This window comes from Symphalangus syndactylus, chromosome 21, assembly GCF_028878055.3.
Source record: "Symphalangus syndactylus isolate Jambi chromosome 21, NHGRI_mSymSyn1-v2.1_pri, whole genome shotgun sequence".
Taxonomy (NCBI): domain Eukaryota; kingdom Metazoa; phylum Chordata; class Mammalia; order Primates; family Hylobatidae; genus Symphalangus; species Symphalangus syndactylus.
This window is the reverse complement of record NC_072443.2, coordinates 65,961,917-65,981,557: the sequence shown is the minus strand read 5'-3', so window position 1 is coordinate 65,981,557 and position 19,641 is coordinate 65,961,917. Positions and strand designations below refer to the sequence as shown.

Sequence of the window (19,641 nt, the reverse complement as noted above, 5' to 3'; positions counted from 1 at the left end):
CTTATCCTTCATATACAACTACTGGTAATTATCTAAGATGTTTAGATGCAGAGGTTTGACAGTTAGCAATCAAAGTTCATGTTTGCTAGGAAAATGTACAGCAGGTCCTCAAATAACATCGTTTTGCTCAATGTCATTTCCTTATAAGTTTGAGGGGAAAAAAATCCATTCCTAGCTGTGGCCATTGTCTGTATGGAGTTCACACATTCTCCCCATGTCTTGGGTCATCTCTGGGTACTCCAGTTTCCTCCCACATCCCAAATATGTGTATGTTTGGTAAATTGATGTGTCTACATTGTTCCAGTGTGAGTGAGTGTGGGTGTGTGTGTGTGCCCTGCGTGAGATGTCCTCCTGTCCAGGGTTGGTTCCTGCTGGTGCCCTGAGCTTCTGGGATAGGCTCCAGCCACCTGTGACCCTGAACTGGAGGAACTGGGTAAATCATCATACTTGTTTTGATTAATCTTTCTTAAATGTAAGTATAGCTTACATTCATCTCAATGTTTAATATTAAATCTTGTTTATGTAAATTAACCTATGATAAAATAATTTTTTATATGTCATTTCACTTAAAGTCAGTTTCCAAGGACCTATCAACAACATGAAAAGAGGACTTATTGTGCACACATCTGAACTTTCAAAGCTTGTGTAGTAGCATTCAACGGGAATGCATAGACTTCTCTATGCATTAGTACATTAACATTCCCTTTAATTCAAATGAATGCTTACAAGTGAGAAAAGCAACTAACGTAATGTTATTTAAATTGAATGTAGGCTCCATTTTTAATAATAGATAGTCTAGAAACATAGATAAAAAGGAATGATAAATAATACAATAGAGCCCAAATCATTCATCTTTGCATCACTCTACAGAAACATGCTGATTTCCATCAGGTATTTTTTCTGGCATCAAGCCTCTGTTTTTGCAAATTATTTTTTTTCTGTGAGTTTTTATGTTGAAATATTTTCCACATTAGCATGTATTGACTCAGTTTACTTTTTGGTGAACTATTGAAATCGCTCAATTGAACGGGAACTTATGCCAATCCTGAGAGGGTAAGAAACTTGTTGAGAATTATTTTTGCCCTCTCAACAAAAGACATTAGATTTTTAAGTATCCAAGAATTATCATATTATGTCTAATAGTGGTCATCGTAGTGATTAAGGCTTCCCAGGCCTCACCAAGATTTGGGTAACAAATGAAGCAACGTAGTAGCTTCGTTCACCCATTTTCCTTATTTGAATGAAACTAGAGAAAGAGTGGGCTAAAGGAAAGAAGCCCTCACTCCCACACTCACCCTCTTTTTTCTCGTTCCCTTATGCTATATTTGTCTTCTTTGCCAGATTAAACCGGAAGCCTCAGCCAAAATGAAGAGAAACACAGAAGGTATTTCTTAGTTTCCAAAGTACAATGTTCTGAGGAATTAAGAGAGTTTGAAGAGTAACTTCCTATGTTCAATTGGGGAGAATTATATAGTAATTTTATAACCTCCCCACTCCAAAATAATGCTAGTCATATCAGTATCTGTCACGCATAGAAATGCCTTTTCTGCATGTTAAGTTTAAAAAATGTTTCTATAGGGTGTAATGTTTGTGCTTAGAATAAGCCACGTATTTAACTGTGTGAAAAGATGATGAAATGTAGTCTTTTTCTTCTTCCCTCCCTTTCTTTCTACTTTCCTCCCTTCCAGCATTCTCTGTTTTATTCAATTTCTCTAAAGAATGCTGGGGAGGGCCCAGCCTATCTTGCCTTTTTGACCTTTACTCTGAAAAGGATGTATGTATGTCTTGTATAAAACATACAGTCTATTCTGCCATTTTATATTTGTCTACAACCACTAATAACCAAATTGTAAATAGGGGAATGTGAAAGTCATATCAAGTCATATATTTGCCTATAAAGAGGTTTCTGAAATAGCAGGATTAGAATTATTATCTCTACCAGGAAAGGAAAAAAAAAAAAAAACAAAACTCTCAAGTAACAACCACATAGACAAGAGAATTTTCAAGTCTGCTTACAAAAAGGAAAAAAGAAAACAAGCAAACCCTGAACATCTGCACCAGGGGCCTTTCCCCTTGAAAGGCACGATCTCATCTAAGCATGGCTTTCTGCCAGTGTAGGCTGCACTTTCTCCTGGGCCCACCTTAGCAGCAGCCCTACTGACTCTAAGCCTACTGCTTTTTGCAAGAAACCGTCACACCCACTCTCATGGTTTTGTGTACTTTAAACTACCACCTAGTCAGTCTCCAACTATGCTCAGCTGCCTACCTAGGTTATCCAGGATAATTTCTTTGGGGGGCACTAATAATTGTCTTTGGTAATGTTCTTGTTATGGAGCTGTAAGGGTTTTTAGTGGCCTACCAAAAATTTGTTTTTCCTCATAAGCCATATTTTGGGGATATGATTTTACAAAGAGTAAAGTCGTTCAAAAATGCATGTCTCTGGGTACAGTGGAAATGCCTATTTTATCCTCCTTTATGCTAATGCAGAACTCTTTTACAGTTTTATATTTGTGCACTAAGCAACATTTTGGAAACATGGAAAATAGCTTGAACACTGGAATATATGTTGCATTAGAAGTTATTTTGTCTACTTTGTATGTATTGTTAAATTTATAGGAAAAATCTCACCCTGAAATATGGTCATGAATTAAAGGCAATCAACTTTCAAATCACACCCACCCTTTATTTTTTCATTCCAATATGCTATACTTCTCTTCCTTGCTGGATGAAATGAGAAACTTCAGCTGAAATGAAAAGAAACACAGAAATTAGTTCTTAGTTTCCAAAGTACTATGTTTAGCGACCAAGTTGACAGAATGACCTAGATCTAGAGATCAAGATACCGCCTTTAGTATATACAAATTTTTCCAAATGGAGAAAGAATAGGGGGAAAAAATCAGTCTTTCCAGGAGGGTAGAATCTCCTACATGAAAGCAACAAATATACTTCTTCAGAGCCTAAATCAATCTGGAAAACCAATAGAACAAGACATTTAAAAGTGTATATTGTGCCTAATATATCTCTTTTCTCCATATCACCCAGCACATAGTAGGTACTCAGAAATGTCTGTAGGAAACAGCTTATTGTGAACAAATTCACCCCCAAATGTATGAATTTATGATTATCAATAGAAATAAAGATAGTTGTAAGAATTGAAGAACTGAATTACACAAGAGTAGTAGATTGAAATTTTTTATACGAGCACGGTCTCCTTATCGGATGCCTTACTCTCTAATGGATCAACAATTGACATGAAAAGAAAAAATACATGTGTATGTATAGATGTATGTGTATGATAAAATGCCAACTGCTATTGAATCTAAATTTTGGGTGTATTGGTGATTATTATACTTAAAAAATATTTTTCTGAATGTGTAAGCACTTTCACAATAAACTAGGAGAAAAAGTATTGTTGCATAATAAGAGATGTCTAATAAAAGAGATATTACTGTCAAATCTTTTATAGGCCCTCATGGGCTACAAAAATCATTTTCAAACTTGTATTATTTAGTTTGAACTATCCTATCCAACCGGTATTTTCATGTGTAGTTCAAATCTCTTTAATTATAGTTTTCGTATTTATGGCCTTTGATATTCAGTATGGTAGAAATGCCCTTAAAGACACATATAGTCTCCTAATTTAAATCCTTCAGTAAAGCTAGAAATCGACTTTTTCTCGAATCTTCCGTCAAGGAGCAGACTGCCTGCTGTGGTTTTATTGCAGTCTGTTGCTTTACACCACTTTCTTCTCTGTGATTATTTGTGAGTCATTTTGTAAGTTTTTATTTTGTTTCATAAATGTATACTGTAAACTTTTTAGGCAATGATTATCTTAAGTCTTTGTTTTTTTTTAGTTATCTGTGAATCAGAAAATGAGGGCATTTAGACTATATCACATTGTTTTGATTTTGATTTATTAAAAAAAATCTATGCACCCTTCTGCATTTATTCAATAATAACTCAAAATAATAATAATAACTTGAAATCTCCCTGAAGGCAGGAAATGTTGCCTCCTGGGTTTCTAGCACAGTGGCTTTTATACAATGGCAGCTTAGTAAATACTGTCGGATTTTGATGTAAAAGGTGGCACATGTACCTTGCAGATATTTTGTACTCTTTTATTACAGCGCCTGTTTTATAGCATTTGTGAGCCCTTCCTTCTAAACATGTCCCAAATTTCAGAGAGATTGGAGTTTGGGGTAGTGGGTCAGATTTTTGGGCTCAGTCCTGCAGGCTTATCATGGATCTGGGGAAGTAATCTAAAGACATTGGAACTGAGATGTCACACCCGGTTGACAACTGGGGCTCTAATTCAGGTCTCCAAGGCCTCATTCTCTCATTGACAGAATGAGAGAGCAGATTCTACTTTTAGGTGTATTGTTTTGGAGATCCAAGAGCTGGGAGCAGCCATTTCTTCTCATCTTCCTTTTCCATATTTACAGATACATAGGTGCCCATGTTATCTTTAATAGATATTTTTTACTCTTTGTTGAAATAATTGGGAAGAAAATTCTTAGTTGTTTGGCTTATTATCAAATTTTCTTAGTTTTTTATTTAATCTATTTTTATGACACTTTGGATCCTTCCATTTAAGAGACTGCAATAAATGAAGGAGAGGAATGAAGCAAATAAACTTGGATTAGCTGTCTTTCTTGATATCGTTTAGGAAGAACCGCATGCCAGTACCCTAATTAACAAATGCACAGTGTGATAGTTTATAGTTCAAACAGTATTGTCTAAAGTCGTTTTAATCTATCAGGTTTTTATAGGACGATACCACAAAGACTTGATGGTACAGTTACACAGATTTAATTCTATGAACATAAAAAAATTGATTTTCCTGAGGGCATTAAGAACTGTTTTTATTGATTGAATATTTTACTTGCATAAATGGTAGTTCTTAAAAACAGCAGCACATTTTACTGTTAGTATCTTAAAGTTCTCAAATTGTAGGCATAAATGTTTCATTTTAATTGTGCATTTCCATCCTTCAACCCAAGTAGCAAGAAGATAATATAGAGTGTCATACTTTTTCTGGGTACCAAGATGATAAAGTTGCTGTCCATAGTCTCAAAATAACTTCTTTCTTATTCCTTTTGTTTCTTTTGAATACCTGCTCTAAAATAATTGACTCAATGGGACTACCCTAATATTCTTGCAGAATCTATACTAGATTATTCTGGACATTGGAAGAGTTTACGTATCAGAAAATGCTATTCCTCCAGACATAAGGTAGTGAGATAACATTTTAGCTTCTTCAGGAAAACTTTCCTGAAACCTCAAGGCTGAAGGATGTCTTGGAAGCATTCGCATTTCTGGCCTCCCTCATTTTACAGGGCTGGAGACGCAAACCACACACGGATCCAGTTGGTGTCTTCTCATGAACTAGAAATCTTATTTTTAGAATATTCTTCCAGTGATTTCTGCCACTATAGTTTTATTGTTGGTTTGAGCACTTAGTATTGAGGATTGATTTTGGAAGGAACTGCTAGCTGGCAACCAATATCCTTTATTTCTTTGTACTTTAATAATAGAACACCAATTGTATTTTGGGCAACCATATGCCCAGATAAAATACTGTAATTGCTAAAACATTCACAACCAATATGGTCATGTGGCTAAATTTTGTCCACTAACCAGAACTATTATGGGGAGACTTCATAGATGTCTCTGGCGAAATGATTCGGCTGGGAATTGTGCTGTCATCCTCTTGTTCCTTCTTTTTGCTGCCTGGAATGCAGACTTGATGACTGGAGCTTTAGTGGCTATCTTGGACCAAGTAATGATCTTGAAGATGAAAATGCTATTCTAGAATAGTGGCAGAGTGAGATAGAAGAAGCCTAAATCTTTAATTAATGACTGTAGAACTGTTATACCAGTCCTGGATTGTTTATGAGGATTTTTTTTTCCTGTGAGTCAGAAATGAACTTCTCTTTTATTTGAGCTATTATTATTTTCATCTTACATGTTATTGAACTAATTGTTGATGAAAGAGAGTCAAACTCTGTAAAATATTGGAAAGGATTTATGTTTAGCCAAATATGAGTGACCAAGGCCCAAGGCACAGTCTCAAGAGTTCTGGAGAACACATGCCCAAGGTGGTTGGGTTACAGACCGATTTTATACATTTTAGAGGACAGAAGTTACAGGCAGACATCAATCAATACATGTAAGGTATACATTGGTTTTGTCCAGAAAGGTGGTAGAACCTGAAGCATGTGGCAGGGGGCTTCCAGGTAATGGGTAGATTTAAAGATTTCCTAATTGTCAGTCATTTGACAGGGTTAAGCTCTGACTGAAGAGATGAGTTCAGCAGAAGGAAATATTTGTAGTTAAGATAAGGGGCCTTGTTGAAGCCAAGGTTCTTGTTATGTAGATGAAGCTTCCAGGTAGCAGGCTGCAGACAGAATAGATGGTAAATGTCTCTTATCAGACCTTAAGAGGTACCAGACTCTCCTCTTAAGAGGAGAGAGCTAAATCTCTCCTGGATCAGGGAAGGTCCTGGAGGGGGAAGGAGATTCACTACAGAATGTAGCTTTTCCCCACAAGAAACAGCTTTTCGGGTTCATTTCAAAATATGTCAAAGAAATGTATGTTGGGGTAAAATATTTTGATTTCTTTCAGAGCCTGGTGTCTGTTGTGTGATGCTATACCAGAGTCTGGTTATAATAGTCTGTGTGGTCGGTCTTAAGATCTCTGTGTTAATGCTGGCCAGTTGTGCCTGAATTCCAAAGGGAGGAGAGTAAAAAGTACTGTATGTATGTACAATATGTTTTCCATTAATAATAGTCCTTGTTCTAAATCAGTGTTTCTCAACCCAAAGTTCATGAATTTCTTGAGGTATTATGAAAAACTATACTTGTATATACATTTTTTTTCCTACAAAGAAAGTCCATTAAGTCTTCAAGAGATCTAGATATCAGAGACAGTGCTCAAAATAGGAAGATGATATTTATCTAGAGAAGGGCTTCATCTATTGCAGAGCAGCTAAAGTAGAAGATTACTTGAAATGCCCCCTTCAACATCATAATCAATATTTAATAGCAATCTCTGAATGTCTAAAGTGACAGGCCTTCAAGTTCTTATTTCAAACACCTCTTCCTCCCCAAAATATTTTTCAAATTGCCAAGTAGGAAATAATATTTCCCTTTTCTAATTTCCCATAATACTTTAATAAATACTTTCTTAAAATACTTACCTGTGTGTTTTGAACTTCTTCAAGTTCCTTGAAAGCCAATGTCACATCTAGACCACTATTAAATCCCCAGCCATTTACAAACATCACTTATTCAATAAATCCTTGTTGGATGAATAAATTCCTGAAACTACTGGCTTATTTTGATGGACACACTACACTTTTAATATAGCTCTTGTTTGGTCTCCAATCCCCGGGCTGTGGACAGGTACCTGTCTGTGGCCTGTTAGGGACCTGGCTGCACAGCAGGAGATGAGCAGCAGGCAAGCGAGCATTACCTCCTGAGCTCTGCCTCCTAGCAGGTCAGTGGCAGCATTAGATTCTCATGGGAGTGTGAACCCTATTGTGAACTGCATACGAGGGATCTAGGTTGCACCCTCCTTATGAGAATCTTACTAATGCCTGATGACCTGAGGGGGTACAGTTTCATCCTGAAGCCATACTCCCCTTGCCTGGTCCATGGAAAAATTGTCTTCCATGAAACCAGTCCCTGGTGCCAAAAAGGTTGGGGACCACTAGTCGAAAACACAGAAAACTTCAGCCTCAAAAGTAATTTAGTAGGAAGGCTCCAAATTGGATCCAGGTTTCAGCCACTAGAACATAGGACAGAGAAGGCACAGATGGCAGTCCACAGTACCTGGCTGAAACACAGATTGGCCTCTTGTCTTCTGTCCCTAACCATCCAGATGATAGATTTATGCACAAGCTGGCTCAGAAAAGTTAGACTTAAGAAGATATAAACCATTTTCTACCTGGGAGATATCAGTTGTCAGCATTCTATTTTCCGTGTAGTAGTTATAAAACAAAAGAAAGTTAATCAAATGTTTGCTCTGGATACAAATTCTGATTTGTCATGTCATTCCAAAATGTAGAGGCACTGTAAAATTCTACCAGTAGGAAAGCCATTTGTTCTTGATGATGTCCAATGCGCTTATAGTCAGTATTGATTGAATTCCACTTGGTTGTGGTTTATTAGCTCATTTCATTTTTACAGGGGTATTGGACATTTTTAGATATGTCAGGAAAATATTGTTTTAGGATTTTGGGGGGCTTAAAAACAATGCCTGTCTTCTCCACAAAGTTCAGAAGCAATGGGGAAACATATGTAACAGACTGATAAATAAAAATATAACATTTATTACTGATGAAGTAAAAAATATGACATAGATTTGTTTACCAGTAGAGTGCTAATAATTCACCCCTGAATTAAGTGGATTTACCTACCAAGTTACTTTCACGCTTGGACAATTTCAGTCTCCTGGAGACAGGCTCTGTGATGGATGGTTGGAAAGCAGAACAGAAGGCACCGTTTTTGAAGGTAAGGGTTTCAGAGAAAAAAATAGAAGAAGGAGCTGAGATGCCTATGTTCAGTTCCCTTTTCCAAAGTCACTAAGGAAGGTCTAGGAATGTTGTCCTACCATCGTTTTCCCAAATGGAAATATGTGATATGGGTAATAAGTGTTCCCTTGTGTTAAGGCTCTCCAGAGAAACAGACCCAATATATTAAGAGGTCATTTATTATGGGAATTGGCTCTCACAATTATGGAGACTGAAGACCTAAGAACTGGGGGCTGCTCATAGAAGTCCTGGAGTCTGAAGGCTTGAGAATCTGGAGCTCTGATATCCAAAGCCAGGCAAAATGGATGTCCCAGCTCCAGAAGAGAGCAAACTTGCCCTTCTTCAGCCTTTTTGTTCTGTCTGGGCTATCAACGACCCAGGTGATGCCTGCCCACATTGATGAGGGCAGAGTATCTGTACTTTGGAAACAATGTCACAGAGACACCCAAGAATGTTTTACTAGCTATGTAGGAATTCCTTAACCCACTTAAGTTGACATATTAAATTAACTGTCACATCCTTCTTCTTTCATATGTATTTCACTGTGTTCCTCTGATACTGTTTGAAATTTTAAGTGATGTCATCATTTTCTTCTCACTACAACCTTTAATGGACACTCTTCCCCTATTGAATCACATATAAAGTCCTTGGCACCCAAGATTCCTATGAACTGGCCCCACAATATCTAAAATCGACACCTGTAGTTCGCATCCCTATAGCATTTTCACCATCAAATGACTTAGCTCATTATCTAGTTTTTGGAAAATCCAGAATGTGGCACATCTTCACACCTACTGTTAGTAGTTCTCACCTTGACTTGTATAATGAACCATTTAATGTCCTGTGCTCATGAGTGGCAACCTAGGGAGACCTAAGTGATCTTTAGTAAGAAGAGGTTTGAGGATTTAGGGGTGGGAGTTAAGTCTCATAAGATCCAGGTGAAGTTATATAAGCATTATGGCATATGAAATTTCATATATTTTATATTAATATTGCCAATTGGTGATGTGAACTTATTTAATGTCATTTTCCTGTTCTTGCCTACCCGGTTGAATACTAAAGAGCTAAAATTTTTATTCTCTCTTATGACTTTTGAATCCCTTACAGAGCACTTAACAGAATCTATAACTATTGAATTTACTTATCGATTACTTATCTGTTATCTTTCTCCCTCCACGGGATATAAACCTCATAACTGTCATGTTTGTCTAGCTCTTCGATATGATTGGCACCACACAGACCGTAAATATGAGTTGAGTGAATCCTCTCAGTTATTTACTTGCTTACTTCTACTCTCTTTCTCTACCTTTCTACCCACCCATAATCAACTATTACTAAAACTAGAAACAAATGAAATAATTTCAAATGCCTTATAGAAATATAGTAAGTCAATGGTAGTAAAAAGTTGTTTATATCATGACATAATAATATATGGCCAATTCATTGAACGTTACTATTTAATTTCATTTTTATGTATTTTTGTAAATATATATGAATACTTATGGAGTTTGAATATATATGAAGAATATATATGGAATATGAATATATATTGATTTTGAATATATATGAATACTTATGGAGTAAATACTGATTGCATTTATGGCAACACATTCATTAATAACTGAAACCTAACATGAGCACTGCTGCTAGGTTGTGTGGTAATTACAGTTCAGTTATTTTAGAAATTGCTGAAATGTTTTCCAGAGTGTCTCTATCATTTTACATTCCTTCTAGCAATGTATGAGTGATCCAGTTTCTCCACATCTTCTCTAGCAAGCAATATTTTCGCTAATTTTTGTTTGTTTTAGCCATTCTTTTTGTTGTTGTTGTTGTTGTTTGAGACAGGATCTCGCTTTGTCACCCAGGCTGGAGTGCATGCAGTGGCACGATCATGGCTCACTGTAGCCTTGGCCTCCCAGGCTCAAATGACCGTCCCACCTCAGCCTCCAGAGTAGCTGGAACTACAAGTGCGTGCCACCATGCCCAGCTAATTTTTGTATTTTTTTGTAGAGACAGGGTCTTGCCATGTTTCTCAGGCTGATATCGAACTCTTGGGCTAAAGAGATCCACCTGCCTTGGCCTCCCAAAGGGCTGGTATTACATGTGTGAGCCACTGCAATTTTTCCTCTTATCGATGGTGCTTTTTTTTTTTTTTTTGAGATGAAGTCTTGCTCTGTTGCCCAGGTGGGAGTGCAGTGGTGCGATCTCGGCTCACTGCAATCTTCACCTCCCAGGTTCAAGTGATTCTCCTGCCTTAGCTTCCCAAGTAACTGGGACTACAGGCGTGCACCACCACACCAGGCTAATTTTTGTATTTTTAGTAGAGATAGGGTTTCAACATGTTGGCTAGGCTGGTCTCGAACTCCTGACCTCAAGTGTTTGCCTGCCTCAGCCTCCCAAAGTGCTGGGATTACAGGCGTAAGCCACTACACCTGGCTTGATGGTGCTTTTGGTGTCAAGTCTGAGAACTCATTGCCTAACCATAGATCTTGAAGATTTTCTCTCGCATCCTCTAAAATAGAGTTTTATATTTTATATGTAAGTCCATGATCTATTTTAAATTAATGCTTGTAGTGGGAGATGTAGGTTGATATTCATTTGTCTCTGGATATCCAGTTGCCCCAATACCATTTGCTGAAAAGCCTATCCTTCTGCTATTATATTGCTTTTGTACCTTTCTCAAAAATCAGTTTGACTACCAGTGGATATGGAGTTTCTTTTGGAGGATATGAAAATATTCCTGATTAAATAATAATGATGGTTGTATAACTTCATTTACATACTAAACAGAAACAATAATTATTGAATTTACTGAATTGTATATTTAAAGAGGTGAAAATTATGGGGTGTGAATTACATACCAATAAAACTGTTATTTTTTTTAAAATTTGGTAGATTTGTATTGAGTCTATTTCTGGGTTCCCTACTTGTATTCACTGATCTATGTGTCTGTCTCTCTGCCAGTATCACACTGTCATGATTAAGGTAGATATATGTTTAAGCCTTATTACTGGGTAAAGTGGTTTCTCTCATATTCTTCTTTTTTATCTAGATTGCTTTATTCTAGGGTGCTTATCTTTCTATATAAATTTTAAAGTTTTAAAATGTCTACTAAAACCTTACAGGGAGTTTGATAGGAATTTTATTAAGCCCATAGATTTGTTTGGGGAGAATTGACATCTTTTTTACATTGACCCTTCCAGTTCATGAACCTGGTATATCTCTCCATTTACTTAGTTCTTCTTGTATTTCTTTCATTGTCATTTAGTAATTTTCAATTTGCAGATCCCATGCAAGTTTTGTGATTTTTATCCTGAAGTATTTCATTTCCTTTGGAATGATTTTAAATGGTATTATGTTTTTAATTTTGTCTTTTAATATCCATTTTTAATGTATACAAATACAGTAGATTCTTGTGTGTTTATCTTATGTAAACGTCCTACAGTATCTTGCAATATTGCTGAACTCAACCTTTAAATTTTTAAGGTTTATAAATATTGGAGTTTAAAAGTTTTATATTAATTAGTATTTTTATCTTCCCCTGAATAATAGCAGGAGTGTAAAATGCTAACTTGAATCACCTTCTTTCTGAGGCCCATTAATTGCAGTCTAGTATTTTAGATTTGCCTTCTTTTCACACTTAAAAATGCTTGTTATAAGTGTTCTTTTTGTTGCTTTTTTAGTTAGTAATTGTGTAGATTTCTCAAAGTGTTACCTTAGCTTCTAAGATCATCATTCTTTAATTAAAGGTTACCCAGATAAAAGTATAAAATTATATTTTGACACTTTTTTCTTAAGTGTTTGAAAATAATATTATTCCATTGTGTTCTTGCCCCTCCTTTCTGATGAGAATTCTGCATATAATCTAATTGTTATTTCTTTGTAAATACTTGCTTTTTGTTTCTGGTTGCTTTTTAAGATTTTTCTCTCCATCTTGGGTATCCGCTGGTACACTAATATGATTGGTTACTTTAGGCTTTGTTTTTATTAAACCTTTTCAATGTTCGGTGTGTTTCTTTTTTTCTGAAGACAACTTTTGATATAATTCATTCTTAAACAGAATCTATTTGATATTTAATTGTCCTTTGAGATTTTTCTTAATCTTTTCTATTGAAGTATAAATTCCACATACTGAAATACATAGTCATTAAGTGTGCAGGCTAATGAGTCTTTGCAAATGAACATTTACCTGTGCAAGCATCATACTTGTCAAGATAAGGAACATTTTCATCCCTGCAGAAAGTTCCTCATGTCCCACTGTTTCAAGTCCTCTTTTTTCCCCCACACACAATGTATAGATTGTTGAAATTGTACTCTCTGCTCTTTGATTTTTATAACGAATTTAAATATCTATTTTATATCTTTCAGGTTGTTCCATTATTTTTAGGTTTTCGCATGCCAGTTAATACTTCAAACTTCTGTTTGCTCCTGATGATGGTTGTCACTGCATGGTGTATTTCTAGCAGATTTTTTTGTTAACTGTGGGAGACCCATATGCTCAGGAGGATGGACATGTCCCTATATAGAAAGTCAATTCATTTTTGCGAGGTTTCAAATGGATTTATAGGAGTTTGTCTAGTTTTTGTGTTAACATTTCAATTCCCGATTACTAGACCACCACTAGGAAGTGTAAATTTGGGCTTTATATCTGTTCAGATTGAAGTTATATTTGTTAACAGATTTTACCCTCTGTATCCATTTCCTATTGTTGTTGTAACAAATTATTAATATCACAAATTTCATGGCTTAAAACAACACAAATTTGTTCTCTGACTATTCTGCAGGCCAGAGTCTAAAGTGAGCCTATAGGGCTGAGTTCCTTCAGGAGGTTCTAGGGGAAAATTGTTTTCTTACCTTTTTCAACTTCTAGAGGCCACCTGCGTTCCACAGCTTGTGGCCTGTTCATATAAAAAGCTAGCAGTGTACCATCTTCAAATGTCACTCCCCACCCTCCCTTCCGTTGTCATATTACCTTCTGTACCTGTGTCTCTGATCCTCTCATATCCCTCTCATAAGGACCCCTGTGATTATATTGGGCTCACCCATATAATCTAGGATAACATCCCATGTTAAGATCTTTCAATTAAATCAATCTTTAAAGTCCCTTTCACTGTGTGAAGTACAGGCAGAACATTCCTAATCTGTAAATCCCAAATCTCCCAAGTCTGAAACTTTTTGAGCCTCGACATAACACCTAGATTCCCCCATTTAAGCAACCACACATTGTCCACATGGGTGCATGAGATCCTGACACCTTTGCTTTCTGTTGGTTCAGTGTACACAAACTTCATTTCATGCAGAAAATTATTTAAAATATTGTATGGAATTACCTTCAGACTTTGTGTATAAAGTACATATAAAACATAAATTAATTTCCTATTTATATGCGGATCCAATCTCCAAGATATCCCATTATATATGTGCAAATATTCCAAAATCCAAAAATTTTTGAAATTTGAAACACCTCTGGCCCCAAGCATTTTGGATAACAGATACTCAACGTGTAATATATTCATAGATTCTCGGGATTAGGACTTGAACATTTAGTGGGCAGCATTATTTAGCCTACAAGACCTCTTTTCTCCAAATTTTAGAGATAATCCACTTCTTTAACACTCGGATGTGCTAAGGGTGGAGTTTTACTATCCACGTGTCTCATGGTGCATTCTTCTAGGTTCCCAGTTTTAAACCAGGGTTTTAAAGTTTTTGCTTCATGTCTCATCTGTCTCTGCAGTATATTCAAACTCACTTGCAGCCCCCCAGAGGTACTTTCTTGCACAATTCCAGGAAGTACATTTACATTAGATAGTATATGAATGGCACCTCCTACAGTTGTGTAGCCTGACATTAGAGCCAGCAGTCAGGGCTCATGTCTCTATGCCTTCCATCCCCCATCAGTGGATGGAACCTTACTACTCTGGCTTAGCACTTTTGTTTTTCAAGCTCAGCTGTATGCATGTGTTCACAAATAATTTTGTTCTTTTTATTTCCTTTTGTTTAACCAGCATTTTTGAGACTGTAAAGAAAGAAGGCTTAGTCCACCATGTTGTTGGAGCTGCACCTTCATTTTACAGAGGAAGAAAGGGCTTTCCATATAAGTGAACTGACTTAACTGAGGACAAGACTAATAAATTACCAAATCACAGCTAGAACTTTGGTGTCTTGACTCTGACACAAAAGTTCTTTTATAAATCTTAATAACAGTGCTTTTAGTATGATTATTCTTGTTATCACTGATACTCATTATTAAGTTGCCAAATTACGTAAGAACCTGATGAAAACTATATTGTTGTATGTCCTTGTGAACTACAACACATATGCAATAAAAGTTCATTTATTATTGAAACATTTTTTGAGATACATCATTAGGCTAGGTGTTAGGTATACAAAACTTAATGAGACATGATATCTGCCATCAGAGTGTCATAGTCTAATAGAAGAAATAGGTTCATAAACAGATAATTATAATGCATTGTGCCCGAGTATCATTTGAACTCAAGATATAGTTAAGCTTTTGTGGAAGGTGGGATTGATTAGATAGGGAGGAGAGAGAATGGGTTCAGGATGTTTAATCTTCAAATTGTTATTACCAGATAGATGGCTGGATAGGATTGAGGGATGCATAGGTGGATAGTTACATGACAAAGCAGACATAGTAAGATATTAATTGTAGAATCTAGAAAGGAGATACACAGTTGCTCACTGTATCAGTCTTTCAACATTTATGTTAGAAAATTTTATAATAAATGGTTGGGGAAGTATCGTCTTCATCTTTATTATAGCTATCATTCGTTGAGTGCTTGGTGTGCCAGCCATCTTTAAGAGCTTTACATGATTTAACTCATTAAATTCCCATATCATCTGCAAGATAAGTACTATCATTATCCCCATTTTACAGGAAGTTGGGCATAGAGAAGTTAACTTGTTCAGGCTCACCCGGTTAGTAAGTGGACAACCCATGATACCAGGCTGTCTGACTCTAGAATTTTCACTCTTAACTTTGACAGAGCTATCTCTAAAAGATTGAGAGGATTTTTTTTTTTTTAATAAAGTGAGTGGGGATGAGGAAGCATTACAGGCAAAGGAGAGAATATATTTACATAGATGGGAAAAATAGCATGGATTTTTCAAGGAAAAGATAATCCTGGGTGGTGAATGGAATATAAAGCATAAATCATTGAGCAAGCGAGGTTACTAGGGGGTTGGGGGGACTCTGTAAGAGTTGGCCATATTTGGCTTTACCAGGTAGCTGAGAGGGATCCACTGAAGGATTTTTAACAGGGGGATTGTGTGTTTAGTTCTCTATTTTGAAATGGGAGCTCTGATATCAGTGTGGAGGATGGATTTCAACTAAAGCTTTTCATTTTTTATTTATTTCCAGGTGAGAAATGCTACAACAAAATAGAACAGTTTAGAGATCAATAAATGGTACAAGTAAAGTGTCTGGAAAGAACTCTCTGCTTCCTTAATAGAGAGTGCATTCTGCAGAAGTTGAAAGTGACCCTAATCTGAGAAGTGTAGTATTTTTTGCACTAGTAGATATGAAGAGGGATGTCTCGTTTTCAGTTTAAGACATTATTAATAAGAAGACTGATTTCCAGGTTTATCCTGACAATTTTCCTCTTCCTTTCAAGAGGAAGTGAAGTTCATATTTTTCTACCATCTTAATGTTTTCTGGATCGTATAGCTTTTGTGAATAGCTTGATTAGTTGATATTGGCTTCTGTTTCTGAGAAAACTTCAGAAGCCTAGTATTTCCTCAATGGCATCTGTTGTCACCACTTCTCGTTTTGTGTGAGAGGGTTGAGTGAGTGGGTGGGACCCTTTAAGAAAATAAATTGAGAGATGAGTTAATTATACAGATTATCAATATCCGGGTATTTTCTAACCATTCTTATAAAAAATGACTCAATCAGGGTTCCTCAATGTATGCTAAAACTACTGAGTGAAATGCTTTTGGAGAAAACTATATGCAATCTCAAAGTTGCTTCCAAATATTATTGACAAGTTACAAAAGTAAAATGATACCTTTACATTTAAATAACAGAGAAATATTGTGATCAAACAATACCATCAACCACAGGACAAATTGACCATACCTTCCTCCTCTATGTAGTATTCTTCAAAACATTTGAGTTAATCAAAAAAGCAACCAGAAAAATTCAAATCGAATTACATTCTATAAAATAATGGGGATAGGCTCTTTAAAAATGTCAGTGTAATAAGAGACAATAAAAGGTTGGGGGACTGTTCTCTATAAAAGGAAAGTATGACCACAAAAAGCACTGTGGGATCCTTGATTAGATATTGGGTCACAGTAACAGGAAACAAACAAAAAGAAGAACCCACCCAGCTGTAAAGGGTGTTATTGGGTTGATTTGGAAAATTTGAGTGTAGACCATGTGGTAAATAGTAGTTTTGTGGCATTGCTGAATTTCTTGAATTGGTTCATTGTATTGTGGTTATGGAGATTAATGTTGTGGTCTTTCTGTAGAAGCTTTATTTGGTGTATTCTTAGGAGAATTATTTACTGACAGAGTGTCATGATGTCTGCCATTTTCACTCAAATGACTTTCTAAAAATGAGTATGACAGAGAGAAAAGGAAGGAGAGAAGATCAGAGGCAGAGAGTAAAAACAGAAAGCAGACATCAGAATGTTTATATTGGTTCTAGGTCAAAGGCATATGTGTATTCATTGTGCCATCTTTTCAACTTTTCTGTAAGTTTGAAATTTTTCAAAAAAAATTGAGGGGAAATGGGAATTCAGATGATCAAGTTCAAATGGAATGTTCTATAGTCTTATCCAAACTTAATTACATTTTATGTGTTATTTTAGACCAATCCTGCCCAACAGTTTCAAAGTTTATACATTTGCTTTATTTTATACCAGCGTGTTGTAAATTTGCAAACTGTTTAAAAATTGCAAAGACCTAGATAAATATATCCCTCAGCGTAAGGGTGGCCATGTAGTTTAAAATTACATGTGATTATGTGGCTGTGTCACCAAGATTACATTAATTTCATATTCTCAGAATTAAAGGTTGATTTCCCTATATTTGACATTTGCTTGCAATGTTACTACATCATATAGATAAAAGAAGGTAGAAGGGTGTGAATTTAGGCAAAGTTTTCCCTGAAAAGAGCTTTTAGAATTTCTACTTAAAGAGAAACTTGACCTCTGCTTTACGCTCTGATTTACGTGTGTTCTAAAATTAAGCCTTTCCTCTGTATCTGGGAATCAGTTGGGGAAAAAACATTAACCCATTTTCTGAAAGCATGTAGGAAGAAAAGCAGGCATCTTATTCCTCTTTTCACTCTATAAAATATATGTAAGGACAGGTTTTGCCCATTTTAAATAGACACTCGCTTTTTTTTTCTAATGTAACACTATGGTAATCTTAACAAATATAGAACATTTTAGATTTAGCTTTGTTTCTGCCAGTTTTCCTCACTTGGACACCTTCCTTCTCATTTTGTTCCATCCGCACCGGATCTAAGGAGAGACACTTTCTCTTTAAGAAACAAAGGTTAGCTTTGACTCCTCTCATGTAAAAGCCTAAAGAAGGCTTTTCGTAGTTGATGGAAGTGATGCCAAAGAATAAAATGAAAAGCCTCTGCCATCTACCTAGTGCCTACATGCCCTGGAGCCAACAAAAGAGCTCAGTACCAGAGCGAAGAGTCCATGGAGCACCACATTAGTGAAAAAGCCGATTATAAATAATAATGACCTTAGTGGATGATGAGAACTGCACTGAAGTTTTTCTGAGCCAGACAGAATGATGTAGGGGATACAATATAAATGCATAGAAGTCTATAAGGGAAGAAGATGCTGAGAGATTCAATTTCTTCTTCCAATAATTTAAATTGATGGTGAGTTAGTAGGTGCTCAATAAATATTTGTTGAATGAGTAAACAAAAGCAGTCTAACAACGGATTTCCTAATGAAAGTTCATGAATTGAAGCATGTTTGCATTGCATCCCAACTCTGTATTAAAACTGTATCTATTTCAGGAGTAAGATCAGAATCCTGATAGAGGAACATGTAAAATGTTGCCCATCTATTTAGGGACAATCATAGAGATAGAAATAAAAAAGACATTTGGAGCTCACTTTGCCTATGAGTTGTGTGCACTTCGAGGTGTTAGACAGGAGAGGGGAGGGCAAGAGAGGCTGGAATGAGATTTTTTTTTTTTTGTAGTGATGCTTGGTTTTCGGAGGCATAATCTAGTGAGGAGAGAGGGCCTTGACGTTTTTATTTAGTGATCATGCCTCCAGTCATTTGTTCTGAGGCTCGTGTTTAGTTTTGCATTGATAGACTTGGAATTATAGGACATTCTTGGCTTTTGAACTAGCTCATTGTGCTGAATGTGGTAATTTTTGTGAAAGCATACTGAAACGTCTAAAATAACTTCCAAGGCAAAACAGTTTAGTACAGCTACTGCAGCTATATGTAGAGCAACAAGATTTATACTTAGTCGGGTTTTAATCTCAGCACTCTGTTCTTCGGTATTCCAACTATGAGAGCCCCATCATGCTTCCTTTGGGTCAGGGTATCTTAAACATGGCACTGTTAACCTATTGAGCCAGATAGTTCTTTGCTGTGGGGGGCTGTCCTGTGCTTCATAGGATGATAACAGCCGGTAGCACCCCTACCCCAAGTTGTAACAACCAAAAATCAGGGTTTTTTTAAACTGTCTTTGTTGGAAGGAAAATCAGAATCTTCTGAGGAAAAGGATTTTTGTTCTCTTCTTGGATGGTAAGAAAATTGGCTTGTGTTGGCTGGGTGCGGTGGCTGATGACTAATCCTAGCACTCTGGGAGGCTGAGGTGGGCGGATCACAGGGTCAGGAGTTCGATACCAACCTGGCCAACATAGTGAAACCCTGTCTCTACTAAAAATACAAAAAATTAGCCAGGCATAGCAGCGGGTGCCCGTAATCCCAAGTACTCAGGAGGCTGAGGCAGGAGAATCACTTGAACCCAGGAGGCGGAGGTTGCAGTGAGCCGAGATTGCACCACTGCACTCCAGTCTGGGCAACAGTGAGAGACTTTGTCTCAAAAAAAAAAAAAAAAAAAGAAAGAAAGAAAAAAGAAAATTGGCTTATTTTTT

At 36.4% G+C, this 19,641-nt stretch overlaps 1 protein-coding gene across 6 annotated transcripts in view; it reads left to right on the top strand.

The window, feature by feature from the left end:
- CNTN4 (contactin 4) overlaps positions 1–19,641 on the top strand; it is a 985,842-nt gene that overhangs the window by 405,020 nt on the left and 561,181 nt on the right. The window contains exon 1 of one of the 6 annotated variants that reach the window (XM_055259616.2): positions 880–1,384. The exons of the other annotated variants lie outside the window; for them this stretch is intronic. The gene's annotated coding sequence lies outside the window, so the exon portion shown is untranslated. Of the gene's footprint in view, positions 1–879; positions 1,385–19,641 lie in introns of those variants that run through there. 6 annotated transcript variants of the gene reach the window in all.